The sequence below is a fragment of the Triturus cristatus genome, chromosome 4_2, assembly GCF_964204655.1.
Source record: "Triturus cristatus chromosome 4_2, aTriCri1.1, whole genome shotgun sequence".
In the NCBI taxonomy this organism is placed as follows: Eukaryota; Metazoa; Chordata; class Amphibia; order Caudata; family Salamandridae; genus Triturus; species Triturus cristatus.
The window spans coordinates 968,480,511-968,495,798 of NC_140586.1; positions in this window are offsets into that span (position 1 = coordinate 968,480,511).

Consider the following 15,288-nt stretch of genomic DNA (forward strand, 5'->3'; position numbering starts at 1 on the left):
CCCCTTGGGGACTCTCTTCGTCGAGGCGGAAAAAGCGGGACAGGCCGTCCGCGTTGGCGTGGTCTTGGCCCGGTCGGTGCTCCACGGTGAAGTCCATTCCCTGCAGGGAAATGGACCAGCGCAAGAGTTTTGGGTTCTCCCCCCGCATTTGCATCCGCCATTGCAGGGGGCGATGGTCGGTCTGTACCCGGAAGTGGGTACCAAAGAGGTAGGGCCGGAGCTTTTTGAGGGCCCACACCACTGCAAATGCTTCCCTCTCGATGGTGCTCCAGCGCTGTTCTCGGGCCAGGAGACGTCGGCTGATGAAGGCCACCGGCTGGTCATGACCTTCGGGGTTCAGCTAAGAGAGGACGGCTCCGATGCCGTGGTCGGAGGCGTCGGTCTGCACCACAAACTCCCGACTGTAATCGGGGGCCTGGAGCACCGGGGCGGTGCACAGGGCGGCCTTCAGCTCCTCGAAGGCCGCTTGACAGTCAGGAGTCCAATTGATCCGCTTTGGCTGGTTCTTGGATGTGAGACCCGTGAGGGGCCCCACGATGCTGCCATAGTTCTTCACGAACCGCCGGTAGTAACCGGTGAGCCCCAAGAAGGCTCGGACCTCGGTCTGGGTAACGGGGGGCTGCCAGGACTGGATGGCAGCGATCTTAAGTTGTAGGGGGGCCACCAGCCCGCTCCCCACTTGGTGCCTGTTAGAAAAGGTAGACGGACCGGGAGGGTCGGCCGGGGTCAGGAGGAGAGGTCTCCGGGGAGAGCCGTCTCCAGCGATCGTACAGACAAGTAACTTCCCCCCCACAGACAAGTATCACACACGGAGAAGGTTCAATGATCTTTATAGGTACTTAAGTAAGGTACGGTCAAATGGTACAAGGAGGTCTGGACTCAGGGGTCCCCTCGATTAGAGTCTCGCAAGGTAGGGAAGGGGGTAGCGGGACAGTCTATTTACCAATCAGGTAATGGTGATGAGCTCACAATCCTCGAGCTTTGGTGGTTAGGTGGTATGGGCCGCGGCAGCGCCAGCAGGTCCCGGTGCGGATGGTCGATACAACGGGCCGCGGCAGCGCCAGCAGGTCCCGGGAAGGTGAACGGTCCGCGGCAGCGCCAGCAGGTCCCGGTGAGGAGGGTCGTTACAGCGGGCCGCGGCAGCGCCAGCAGGTCCCAGGACGATGAAGGTTGCAGAGGGCCGCGGCAGCGCCAGCAGGTCCCAGGAAGATGAAGGTCGCAGAGGGCCGCGGCAGCGCCAGCAGGTCCCAGGAAGATGACTGTTGCAGAAGGCCGCGGCAGCGCCAGCAGGCAGGACGATGGTTCACAAGAGCGGGCTACGGCAGCGCCAGTAGTCCGTCAGGGTTGAGTTCACTCGGTGTCTCTCGACTCCAGGATACAACTGCCTTCCTGCTCCGGAGCTGCCTCAGTTATAGGGCTGGTGCCCTTTGATGTCCGGACCCTCGCACTTGGAGGTCGGAGGGTCCGGGATGAAGGTGTCCAGACACCCAGCGGGGGGTGGAGCCAGTGCCCGGGGAAGCGGGGAGCGATCGGCACCTGGCGGGGGAGAGCCCTTGACACTTCGGTCTCCCATTGACCTGCCAAGTGGTCCGCTCACCTCCTGGGTGGATGGTGGTGCCGGAATGTCGGGGCCGGCCAGGCCCGGGGTTAGGGTCGAGGGGAGGCCAGGCGGCCGCGTGGTACAGGGTCCAAGATGGCGGCTGGACCCGGCCGGGAAAGCCGGTGGGGCCGGACCCCGTGATGAGTGGGGGTCCGAGGGCAGAGGGTCCGTCGGGGGACGGGGTGCAGGTGCTCGTTGCGGGGTTATGCCAGGTGGTCCGGAGTTCGGGCCTTGTCGAGCGGGGAGGGCGCGAGCCGTCTGTGAGGCCTGTCCAACATGCGTCCCCCCCAGCTGAAGGCGGGGAGAGTCACCCATCCCCTTGGGGACTCTCTTCGTCGAGGCGGAAAAAGCGGGACAGGCCGTCCGCGTTGGCGTGGTCTTGGCCCGGTCGGTGCTCCACGGTGAAATCCATTCCCTGCAGGGAAATGGACCAGCGCAAGAGTTTTGGGTTCTCCCCCCGCATTTGCATCAGCCACTGCAGGGGTCGATGGTCGGTCTGTACCCGGAAGTGGGTACCAAAGAGGTAGGGCCGGAGCTTTTTGAGGGCCCACACCACTGCAAACGCTTCCCTCTCAATGGTGCTCCAGCGCTGTTCTCGGGCCAGGAGACGTCGGCTGATGAAGGCCACCGGCTGGTCATGACCTTCGGGGTTCAGCTGAGAGAGGACGGCTCCGATGCCGTGGTCGGAGGCGTCGGTCTGCACCACGAACTCCCGACTGTAATCGGGGGCCTGGAGCACCGGGGCGGTGCACAGGGCGGCCTTCAGCTCCTCGAAGGCCGTTTGACAGTCAGGAGTCCAATTGATCCTCTTTGGCTGATTCTTGGATGTGAGACCCGTAAGGGGCCCCACGATGCTGCCATAGTTCTTCACGAACCGCCGGTAGTAACCGGTGAGCCCCAAGAAGGCTCGGACCTCGGTCTGGGTAACGGGAGGCTGCCAGGACTGGATGGCAGCGATCTTAAGTTGTAGGGGGGCCACCAGCCCGCTCCCCACTTGGTGCCCAAGGTAGGTCACGGACCCTTGGCCGATCTGGCACTTGCCGGCCTTAATGGTGAGGCCGGCCCGCTGGAGGGCTTGTAGGACTTCCTGGAGGTGACGGAGGTGGTCGGACCAGTGGTGGCTGTACACAGCGATATCGTCCAGGTAGGCAGCGCTGAATTCCTCAAGCCCCGCCAAGACCTGGTTCACAAGGCGTTGGAACGTGGCGGGGGCGTTCTTCATGCCAAAGGGCATGACCTTAAATTGGTAGTGGCCATCGGGGGTGGAGAAGGCTGACCGTTCCTGAGCCCTGGGTGTGAGTCCGATCTGCCAGTAGCCCGCCGTTAGATCGAAGATGCTGAGGTAGCGGGCGGCCCCCAGCCGGTCGATCAGTTCGTCTGCTCGGGGGATGGGGTGAGCGTCGGTCCGGGTGACAGCGTTCAAGCCCCGGTAGTCGACGCAAAACCTCAGTTCAGGGGCGGTACCGGGGGCAGCGGCTTTGGGAACTAGTACGACTGGACTGGCCCAGGGACTGTCCGAGGGCTCGATGACCCCGATCGTGAGCATCTTGGCCACCTCCTCCTGTATGCAGGTCCGTACCCGATCTGGTACGCGGTAGGCCCGGTGCCGGACAGGGGGACTGTCCCCGGTGTCTACGTCGTGCAAACACCAGGGGGTGACCCCGGGGGTGAGGGAGAACAGGGCAGCGAACTGCAGCAGGAGGTCCCGGCAGTCCTGTCGTTGTTCCGCAGAGAGGGCGTCAGAGAGCCGGACCCCGTCCACGGAGCCGTCCTTCTCTTGGGTCGTCAGGAGATCCGGGAGGGGCTCGGAGTCTTCTTCGGTGCCACTGTCTGTAGCCATCAAGAGGCTTAGTTCGGAGCGCACAAAGTGCGGTTTGAGCCGGTTGGTGTGGAGGACCCGAAGGGGGTTCCGGGGGGTCCCCATGTCGATGAGGTAAGTGACGGGGCTTTTGCGCTCGACCACCTTGAAGGGCCCTGTCCACTTATCCTGCAGAGCACACGGTTCGGTGGGGGACATCACCCATACTTGCTGTCCTGGCTCGAATTCCACGGAGGAGGCATTGTGGTCATACCACCTCTTCATGTCCTCCTGGCTGGCCTCGAGGTTCGCCTTGGCCATCTCCCTGAAGCGCCGGGTCTGGTTTCGCAAGGCCAGGAGGTATTTGAAGACGTCTGGAGGAGTCGTTCGGGGGGTCTGCTCCCAGCCCTCCTTCACTAGGCTGAGGGGCCCTCGCACAGGGTGTCCGTATAGGAGTTCAAAGGGGCTAAAGCCGAGGGACTTCTGGGGTACTTCTCGGTAGGCAAAGAGGAGGCACGGGAGTAGTACATCCCACTGGCGACGGAGAGGCTCTTCCAATCCCCCAATCATCCCTTTAAGAGTGCGGTTGAACCGCTCCACTAGTCCGTTCCCTTGGGGGTGATAGGGGGTCGTGAATCTGTATGTGACCCCGCATTGTTGCCAGAGGGACTTCATGTACTTCGATATGAAGTTCGTGCCTCGGTCGCTGACGACTTCTCGGGGGAAGCCTACCCGGGAGAAGATCCCCATCAGAGCCCGGCCCACCACTGGAGCGGTCACGGTCCGTAGGGGCACCGCCTCGGGATAGCGGGTGGCATGGTCCACTAGTACCAAGATGAACCTGTGTCCTTGAGCCGTGCGAGGATCCAGCGGTCCCACAATGTCTATCCCCACCCTCTCGAACGGGGTGGTGACCACCGGGAAGGGTTGCAGAGGGGCCTTCAGCTTCCGGCCACTCTTCCCGCTTGCTTGGCATGTGGGGCATGATCGGCAGTGGTTCAGAACGTCATTCCTCATTTTTGGCCAGAAAAAGTGGGTCACCAGTCGACTGTACGTTTTATCTTGGCCCAGGTGCCCAGCCAGGGGGACATCATGGGCTAGGTTGAGCAGAAAGTCTCGGAAGCGGAGCGGTACCACCAAAACTCGACTGGCCCCCAGCTCGGCGATTCTTTGCTCGCTGTAGAGCAGGTCGTTATCCCAGTAGACCCAGTGGGTGCCGGTGGTGTCCCCGGCGGCCTGGGTGCTGGCTTGTCGGCGGAGTCCCTCGAGGGAGGGACAGGCCTTTTGCTCTTGGCGGAACTGTTCTTGGGTGGGCCCCCCTTCTTGCTGCCACTGAGCCAGATCTGGAAGGTCCTGGGGTTGCGCATTCTCTTCGGGGGCCTGGTCTGGGAGGTCGGGCTCGCCGTTGTCGTCTACGGGGGCCACCGGGGGCGGAGGTGCCGGCCATTCGGTCTCTTCTGATCGGGGGGCGGCCATGGATCGGGTGGTTATGCAGGCCCAGTCCGGGAGGCCCAGCATCCCCAGGTGCTCTCTCCTCTCGACGGTGGCCCACGGGGAACTCTCGAGGTCATTCCCCAAGAGGCAATCCACGGGGGCATCGTCCCGGACCGTCACTTTCAGTAGGCCGGAGACCCCTCCCCATTCAAACGGGACGCAGGCCATCTTGCACATGCTTTCGGAGTTATCCGCCGAGCGAACGGGGCAGAGAATGTTCGGCAGGATCTGCTCGGGCTTCACCAGGTGACAGCGGACGGCCGTCACGCTGGCGCCGGTGTCGCGCAAGGCCTCGGCTCTCTGTCCATTAATGGTCACCCACTGACCGTATTTTCTGGTGTTGGCGGGTAGGGGGACCCGCGGAACCATGTCTCTTCCCCCTAAGCATGCCAGGACCATGGCGGCCGGTTCCCACCCTTGCTGGTCCTGCTCATACTCCTCGGATCCTTCCGGTAACTGCTCCTCCCCCAGGGCAGCGGCAGCTACCTGGCGGGGCTTGGGCGTTTGGTTCAGCGGGCAGCTCGGATCGTTGGCGTAGTGGCCTAGTCGCTGGCACCGGTGGCACGTGACGTTGGCTCGGTACCCAGGCCGCAACGGGGGGTTGCCCCGGCCGGCCGACGGCGGAGTGCTGGTCACGGTTGTTGCTGGTACGGCATCTCTCCCACGCCCCTGACCTCCTCCTCCTCCTCGAGGTCGGTGCTGGCCGTGGTTGTTTCTGTTCTGGTCGTGTGGCCCTTTCCGGCCCACTCGGGTGCTTTCCCACCGGTCAGCTTCTGCGGCGAGCTGCCGGGGGTCAGTCAGCTTACTGTCGAGCAGGTGCTGCCTGAGCTCGACGAAGCAGTTGTTCGACAGGTGTTCCCATACTATAAGGTTGAAGAGTTGTTCGTAAGTGGTGACCTGACTTCCCTTGATCCACCCTTCGAAGGCCCGGCTGAAATAGTTCACGTATTCTACCCAAGTTGTACCTGGGATCCGGGTGCAATCCCTGAACCTCTGGCGGTACATCTCGGGTGTGAGGCCGTAGCGGGTGAGGAGGGCAGCCTTCATGTGGTCGTAGGACGACATTTGGTGATCGGGGAGCTGCAGCAGGGCATCGCGACCCTCGTTAATAAATCTTCCCCAAAGTCCGGCTCCCCAATCACTCCGGTCGATCCGGTGGGAGGTCATTGCGATCTCATAAGCCTTAAACCACTGCTGTATGTCGTCTTCTCGGACATACTCGCGGACCACATCCTTGGGGATGTGCACCTTTTTCTCCGTTGGTCCCGGGGTGTGTGGTCTTTCAGGCACCCCCAAGTCCTTCTGCTGTTTGCGCAGTTCTATCTCTGCCAATTGGCGCTCGTGCTCGAGCGTTATCTTTTTCTCTTCCAGTTCTCTCTGCCTCTGTTTCTCTTCCCGTTCCTCTCGAATCCGCATATGTTCGAGGTTGAGTTTTTGTTCAGCTAGCTTGAGCTCTCCATCCATCTTGAGTCGTGCCATCTCCAACTCGTGCAGTCTGACCCTGTCTCTTTCTCGTATCTCTTCCGGTGAGAGGCCCGTTCCCCGTTCCTCGGGAGACGTGGCGTTCCCCTCTGGTGTAACGCTGTTTTGGTCTGGTGTGATGCCGCTTGGGTCGGAGGGTCTTGTGACCCCCGTTTCTGTCCACGACTCAAGGGCGCGCTTTAGATCATCCTTGGTACTCAGGCCGGTGGTAGCAATGCCAAGTTCTATACAAAATTGTCTCAGTTCGCGGTGGTTGTATTCGTCTAGTTTCTCCATTTGGAACTTCTCGGTGGAGCTGCTATCTTTGGTCGACATCGTGCTTTGTCGTGGGGTGAGCTACTCTCTGTACGATTACGCGTTGATTCGGATCCCATCGCTGCCACCAATGTTAGAAAAGGTAGACGGACCGGGAGGGTCGGCCGGGGTCAGGAGGAGAGGTCTCCGGGGAGAGCCGTCTCCAGCGATCGTACAGACAAGTAACTTCCCCCCCACAGACAAGTATCACACACGGAGAAGGTTCAATGATCTTTATAGGTACTTAAGTAAGGTACGGTCAAATGGTACAAGGAGGTCTGGACTCAGGGGTCCCCTCGATTAGAGTCTCGCAAGGTAGGGAAGGGGGTAGCGGGACAGTCTATTTACCAATCAGGTAATGGTGATGAGCTCACAATCCTCGAGCTTTGGTGGTTAGGTGGTATGGGCCGCGGCAGCGCCAGCAGGTCCCGGTGCGGATGGTCGATACAACGGGCCGCGGCAGCGCCAGCAGGTCCCGGGAAGGTGAACGGTCCGCGGCAGCGCCAGCAGGTCCCGGTGAGGATGGTCGTTACAGCGGGCCGCGGCAGCGCCAGCAGGTCCCAGGACGATGAAGGTTGCAGAGGGCCGCGGCAGCGCCAGCAGGTCCCAGGAAGATGAAGGTCGCAGAGGGCCGCGGCAGCGCCAGCAGGTCCCAGGAAGATGACTGTTGCAGAAGGCCGCGGCAGCGCCAGCAGGCAGGACGATGGTTCACAAGAGCGGGCTACGGCAGCGCCAGTAGTCCGTCAGGGTTGAGTTCACTCGGTGTCTCTCGACTCCAGGATACAACTGCCTTCCTGCTCCGGAGCTGCCTCAGTTATAGGGCTGGTGCCCTTTGATGTCCGGACCCTCGCACTTGGAGGTCGGAGGGTCCGGGATGAAGGTGTCCAGACACCCAGCGGGGGGTGGAGCCAGTGCCCGGGGAAGCGGGGAGCGATCGGCACCTGGCGGGGGAGAGCCCTTGACACTTCGGTCTCCCATTGACCTGCCAAGTGGTCCGCTCACCTCCTGGGTGGATGGTGGTGCCGGAATGTCGGGGCCGGCCAGGCCCGGGGTTAGGGTCGAGGGGAGGCCAGGCGGCCGCGTGGTACAGGGTCCAAGATGGCGGCTGGACCCGGCCGGGAAAGCCGGTGGGGCCGGACCCCGTGATGAGTGGGGGTCCGAGGGCAGAGGGTCCGTCGGGGGACGGGGTGCAGGTGCTCGTTGCGGGGTTATGCCAGGTGGTCCGGAGTTCGGGCCTTGTCGAGCGGGGAGGGCGCGAGCCGTCTGTGAGGCCTGTCCAACAGTGCCCAAGGTAGGTCACGGACCCTTGGCCAATCTGGCACTTGCCGGCCTTAATGGTGAGGCCGGCCCGCTGGAGGGCTTGTAGGACTTCTTGGAGGTGACGGAGGTGGTCGGACCAGTGGTGGCTGTACACAGCGATATCGTCCAGGTAGGCAGCGCTGAATTCTTCAAGCCCCGCCAAGACCTGGTTCACAAGGCGTTGGAACGTGGCGGGGGCGTTCTTCATGCCAAAGGGCATGACCTTAAATTGATAGTGGCCATCGGGGGTGGAGAAGGCTGACCGTTCCTGAGCCCTAGGTGTGAGGCCGATTTGCCAGTAGCCCGCCGTTAGATCGAAGATGCTAAGGTAGCGGGCGGCCCCCAGCCGGTCGATCAGTTCGTCTGCTCGGGGGATGGGGTGAGCGTCGGTCCGGGTGACAGCGTTCAAGCCCCGGTAGTCGACGCAGAATCTCAGTTCAGGTGCGGTGCCGGGGGCAGCGGCTTTGGGAACTAGTACGACTGGACTGGCCCAGGGACTGTCCGAGGGCTCGATGACCCCGATCGTGAGCATCTTGGCCACCTCCTCCTGTATGCAGGTCCGTACCCGATCTGGTACGCGGTAGGCCCGGTGCCGGACAGGGGGACTGTCCCCGGTGTCTACGTCGTGCAAACACCAGGGGGTGACCCCGGGGGTGAGGGAGAACAGGGCAGCGAACTGCAGCAGGAGGTCCCGGCAGTCCTGTCGTTGTTCCGCAGAGAGGGCGTCAGAGAGCCGGACCCCGTCCACGGAGCCGTCCTTCTCTTGAGTCGTCAGGAGATCCGGGAGGGGCTCGGAGTCTTCTTCGGTGCCACTGTCCGTAGCCATCAAGAGGCTTAGTTCGGAGCGCACAAAGTGCGGTTTGAGCCGGTTGGTGTGGAGGACCCGAAGGGGGTTCCGGGAGGTCCCCATGTCGATGAGGTAAGTGACGGGGCTTTTGCGCTCGACCACCTTGAAGGGCCCCGTCCACTTATCCTGCAGAGCACACGGTTCGGTGGGGGACATCACCCATACTTGCTGCCCTGGCTCGAATTCCACGGAGGAGGCATTGTGGTCATACCACCTCTTCATGTCCTCCTGGCTGGCCTCGAGGTTCGCCTTGGCCATTTCCCTGAAGCGCCGGGTCTGGTTTCGCAAGGCCAGGAGGTATTTGAAGACGTCTGGAGGGGTCGTTCGGGGGGTCTGCTCCCAGCCCTCCTTCACTAGGCTGAGGGGCCCTCGCACAGGGTGTCCGTATAGGAGTTCAAAGGGGCTAAAGCCGAGGGACTTCTGGGGTACTTCTCGGTAGGCAAAGAGGAGGCACGGGAGCAGTACATCCCACTGGCGACGGAGAGGCTCTTCTAATCCCCCAATCATCCCTTTAAGAGTGCGGTTGAACCGCTCCACTAGTCCGTTTCCTTGGGGGTGATAGGGGGTCGTGAATCTGTATGTGACCCCGCATTGTTGCCAGAGGGACTTCATGTACTTCGATATGAAGTTCGTACCTCGGTCGCTGACGACTTCTCGGGGGAAGCCTACCCGGGAGAAGATCCCCATCAGAGCCCGGCCAACCACTGGAGCGGTCACGGTCCGTAGGGGCACCGCCTCGGGATAGCGGGTGGCATGGTCCACTAGTACCAAGATGAACCTGTGTCCTTGAGCCGTGCGAGGATCCAGCGGTCCCACAATGTCTATCCCCACCCTCTCGAACGGGGTGGTGACCACCGGGAAGGGTTGTAGAGGAGCCTTCAGCTTCCGGCCACTCTTCCCGCTTGCTTGGCATGTGGGGCACGATCGGCAGTGGTTCAGAACGTCATTCCTCATTTTTGGCCAGAAAAAGTGGGTCACCAGTCGACTGTACGTTTTATCTTGGCCCAGGTGCCCAGCCAGGGGGACATCATGGGCTAGGTTGAGCAGAAAGTCTCGGAAGCGGAGCGGTACCACCAGAACTCGACTGGCCCCCAGCTCGGCGATTCTTTGCTCGCTGTAGAGCAGGTCGTTATCCCAGTAGACCCAGTGGGTTCCGGTGGTGTCCCCGGCGGCTTGGGTGCTGGCTTGTTGGCGGAGTCCCTCGAGGGAGGGACAGGTCTTTTGCTCTTGGCGGAACTGTTCTTGGGTGGGCCCCCCTGTGAGAAGTTGGCCTGATATGTAGTGCTCACTATTCTAGTGATCACTGTGTATCATTCCAAACGACCCTTATTGATGATTGGTTGTAAGTCAACCTTATAGACCAGCTATCCTAGTAGCGTGGATACGAGCAGTCTTAGGCTAAACTCTAGAGGGCGTGTTAAGCCAGCTGTTTACCATCACATATACCCCTTGAACACCAAGTGAAAGGACACCACACAAGTTGTTATGAAAATAAAGGATATTTATTTATAACAAGACTACCCTGGCTCTTTATGAGTCAGAGAGCTAAGCACAATACGAAACTCTTAGGAAAATACTTCTGGTTGCACAATTTACACAAATGCCCGGGGGCACGAAACCATTACACTGCAAGTGGAAGGGGAGAGGTTAGAAAGTCTAAAGTTACTGATTCCGGAGTGATCCGATCAGTGGGGCTAAACGAAAGAGGAACTAGACACTTGTAGAGCGCACCTGCGATGGAGCACCGAAATGCTCGTGTTACCTAGCCCAGAGGCTGCGGCTGTAGAAGGTTCGGCAAGATGTCGGAAGTCCTCGTTGTAGTCTCAGGAGCCTGAAAGAAGAGTTGCTGGCAGGCGACCAGTGTCGATATTCAGCGAGATCCAAGCCTGGATCGGTGATAAAGAAAACCTGAAAGCAGAGGGGACTCAGTTCTCAACCGCTAGCCAGCGATCGTGTGGGTACCAGGAAGGTACCGGCTGAAGTCACCTCGACCAGGTGAGTGGGTGACGTCGGACTCGGCTGTTCCTCGGACCAGGAGGCGCGGCGGCGACCAGGATGGAGGGCGAGCTGTCCCACGAAGGTATCTGCTGTCGATGATGCTGAGCCCAGGAAGGGGCAGCGGATCTTGGCAGTGGCAACCCAAGCGGGGAAGTCACGATGGTGTCGGGAGTGGACCAGGAGGGTCCGTGGTACTCCTCTGTTGGAGGGGAGCAAGAGCCAGTCTGGAGCAACCAGACCAGTGATGAACAAACGGGGTGCGTCGTGAAGAGGGCCACAAGCCGGTCAGCCAGTGGTCGAACAACGCGGTGAACAGCAAGGAGCGGAAGGGCCCCCACGCAGATCTCGGGGATGCTGGGGAGGCAGACTTTGATGCTGGAGCTGCTCAGGGTTAGGGCTTCTCAAACCCTAGGTGCACTCACTCGAGGGTCCCTCGGTGGGCGTGCTAGATAAGCGTCGTGCAGGTTCTGAAGATGGCCGGTCCCGCAGGTCTCGTCACACCTACGGCTCTCAGCTGGGCTGATGAGGTAGGTAAAAGGTCAGAGATGGCAGGGACTCGGGTCTCGTCGAGCTGGGCAGTCTTGATCCGTAGGAGAGACTTACAGCAAACCGCAAGCGCTTAGGTGGTGCCTGCTGGTGCAGGGTGGCTACTCCTTAGCCACAAGGGAGAGTCTTCAGAAATAGTCAAGAGTTCCTTTCGTGGAAAGTGGTTCGTGATTCGGAGTTATCCGATTATCTAATTATCCAATTTGGGAAGGGGACTCGCTCCTACCTTTATTCTAAGAAAAGGGGCTGGCCCGTGACTAGGTTCTACCTATGGGTGGAGCCAGGAGGGGGGTGGTTACACCCCTATCCTTTGTCCGGCTTCGCGCCAGCTCAGGGGCTGGTGTGCCCCCGAAACTGGTTTGAGCCGGGCTATGCACAGTGAGCACCGGGGTGCCACTTGCAATCACCTTCCTTTCAGCCCTGCCTACCTGGAATACACAAACCCTGTCTGGGACGGTGCTAACACCGCCCTTGACAGGAAACCCTTTGTCCAAGCTCCCCTTGCTGGAAGGTCCCCCAGCAGCAGGAGGTCAGACTTGTGTCTGGTGGCAGCATCCATTTTGTGATGCTGAGGCTTGAGTCAACTTTAACCGGGGTTCAAGGTTACTTCCATGTCGTGCCCCTCTAGAAGGGGGGAATGCTAACCCCGTCGCCAGAACTAGCGAGGGGTTCGTATTCCAATTTGTATGACACCTTACTCGACATGTGTAGGTGATGCGATGCCAAAGTTAGCAAGTAGTTGGCCCGCGTCACCATGGAACGGCTATTAGGACTTGGTTCCGCAAGCCGTCGACGGGCTCGGCTCGCGCCAGAGCACCCTCCCACATGACTCCCCGCACTCTGCCTTCAGGATTGATAAGGCCTGCCATAGGAGTGACTGATAGGAATCCATGTGTCCATTTTAGGGTTAGGTGTAGGAATACTACACCTACAGCAACGGGTGATTACACCACGTGGCCCCAGCTGTCGTGCAGCCAGTTGTGTCAGATTTGGGCGGCCATTCCAGGGGTGGCATAATACATGCTGCAGCCCCTGGTAGGCCCTGGGTACACCGATGCCCTGGATACCTGTGGTATGCTGAGACAGGGACTGACAAGGCGGCCCAGTTCCAATTAGTGGATGCACCTAATGTACAGGTGTGATAATTTCGAGAGAGAACAGCTAGGCTGTGGGTCTGATTGGCAGGCCCACAGCCGGAGAAAGTCGTAAACCAATGAAGCAAAAAGCAAAAATCTGGGTGATCATAGGATTGCAGACCCTACTCTCCTACATGACCCCCCCCCAAACTTTGGGACAATAAGCTAACCTTGACCAGGTGAGTCTTCTTGCTCTAAGTGGAAATACCTGGAGAGCCCATCTGCATTGCCATGATCAGTGCCAGGTCTATGCTCCACTGTGAAGTCCATCCCCTGTAGGGAAATGGACCACCTAAGTAGTTTGGGGTTTTCACCCTTCATTTGATTTAGCCACAAGAGGGGCTTATGGTCGGTCTGAATCTTGAAGTGAGTGCCAAACAAGTATGGCCTCAACTTCTTCAGGGCCCAAACCACAGCAAAGGCCTCCCTCTCAATAGCTGACCAATTCTTCTCTCTGGGGGTCAGCCTCCTGCTAATAAAAGCTATGGGCTGGTCATGACCATCAAAATTCAGTTGCGATAGAACAGCTCCCACACCCAGCTCCGAAGCGTCTGTTTGGACAATAAATGGTCTGGAGTAGTCTGGACTCTTTAGGATAGGTGCTGTGCACATGGCCTGCTTTAGGTCATCGAATGCCTTCTGACAGCTTGCTGTCCACTGAACTTTTTTTGGCATCTTTTTACTTGTCAGGTCGTTTAACGGGGTCACAATGGACCCATAATTTCTGACAAATTTCCGGTAATAACCAGTCAGGCCCAAGAAAGCTCGAACCTGAGTCTGGGTGGTTGGAGGAGCCCAGTCCTGGATGGCCTGTATTTTGCTCTCCAACGGTTGAACCTGACCCCCTCCTACAAGGTGGCCCAGGTATACAACCTGTGTCTGCCCTATCTGGCACTTGGTGGCCTTGATAGTGAGGCCTGCCTTCTGCAGGGCCTCTAACACTTTCCTTAGGTGGACCAGGTGATCCTCCCAGGTGGAGCTAAAGACAGCGATATCGTCCAGATACGCCGCACAGAAGTCGTCCAACCCAGTGAGAACTCGATTCACCAGCCTTTGGAAGGTGGCAGGTGCATTTTTCAAACCAAAGGGCATTACCACGAACTGATAATGCCCACCCGGGGTAGAAAATGCTGTTTTGGGTTTGGCCTCCTCAGCTAACCTGATTTGCCAATACCCAGCTGTCAGGTCAAACGTACTTAAGTAGTTGGCCGAGGCCAACCGGTCGATAAGTTCGTCTGCTCTTGGTATCGGGTGGGCGTCAGTCTTAGTGACTGCATTGAGACCTCTGTAGTCCACGCAAAACCTCATCTCTTTCTTACCGCCCTGGGTGTGAGGTTTCGGCACGAGCACTACGGGACTAGCCCAGGGGCTGTCCGAGGGTTCAATGACTCCCAGCTCCAACATTTTCTGCACCTCCGTCTTGATGCAGTCTCTGACGTGATCAGGTTGCCGATAGATTTTACTCTTTACGGGTAGACTGTCCCCAGTGTCGACCTCATGGGTACACCAATTGGTCTGACTGGGTGTCAGAGAGAACATATGTCGAAAGGATTGAAGAACTTGTTTACAATCCTTTTGTTGATGTCCAGAGAGGCTGCCGCAAAAGACAACACCATCTACTGACCCATCGTCAGGGTTCTGAGAGAGCAGGTCCGGGAGAGGGTCACTCTCCTCCTCCTGTCCCTCATCTGTGGCCATGAGCAAGCCCATGCCCTCCCTGTCGACATATGCCTTGAGCCTGTTTACATGGAGCACCCTGTGGGGGCTCCGGGGAGTTCCCAGGTCTACCAGGTAGGTGACCTCTCCCTTTTGCTCAATGATCGTGTGGGGCCCAGACCATTTGTCTTTGAGTGCTGCCGGGGCCACTGGCTCCAGCACCCACACCTTCTGTCCAGGCTGGTACACAGTCAGGACAGCCTTTTGGTCGTGCCAAGCTTTCTGTAATTCTTGGCTCGCCTCAAGGTTTTTAGACGCCTTTTCCATGTACTCCGCCATCCGCGAGCGGAGACCGAGTACATAGTCCACAATGTTTGATGCCGGCTTTCTGAGAGGTCTCTCCCATCCTTCCTTTACCAAACAAAGGGGTCCCCTTACAGGGTGTCCGAACAGAAGCTCAAAAGGGCTGTAGCCAACCCCCTTCTGCGGGACCTCTCTGTAGGCGAACAAGAGGCAGGGTATCAGGACATCCCATCTCCGCCGAAGCTTTTCAGGTAGTCCGTGAATCATCCCTTTTAGGGTCCGGTTGAATCTCTCAACCAGCCCATTGCATTGTGGGTGATAGGGTGTGGTGAATTTGTAGTTGACACCACATTCCTTCCACATAGCAGTCAGATATCCCGACATGAAGTTTGCACCTCTGTCTGAGACGACCTCCTTCGGGAAGCCCACTCTGGAGAACACTCCAAGTAGGGCCCGTGCCACCACAGGTGCTGTAGTGGTCCGAAGGGGAATAGCTTCAGGATACCTGGTGGCGTGGTCCACCACCACCAGTATAAACTTGTGCCCTGATGCTGTCTGGGGTTCCATTGGTCCGACAATGTCGATCCCCACTCGTTCAAAGGGTACCCCCACCACTGGTAGTGGTATGAGGGGGGCCTTTGTTGTGCCACCTGACTTACCACTGGCTTGGCAAGTGACACAGGAGCGGCAAAACTCCTTCGTATCTTCGGACATGTGGGGCCAGTGAAAGTGTGGAACAATTCTGTCCCAAGTCTTATTCTGGCCTAAGTGACCTGCAAGGGGAATCTCGTGGGCCAAGGTGAGAAGGAAACCTCTCAGAGACAAGGGGATGACC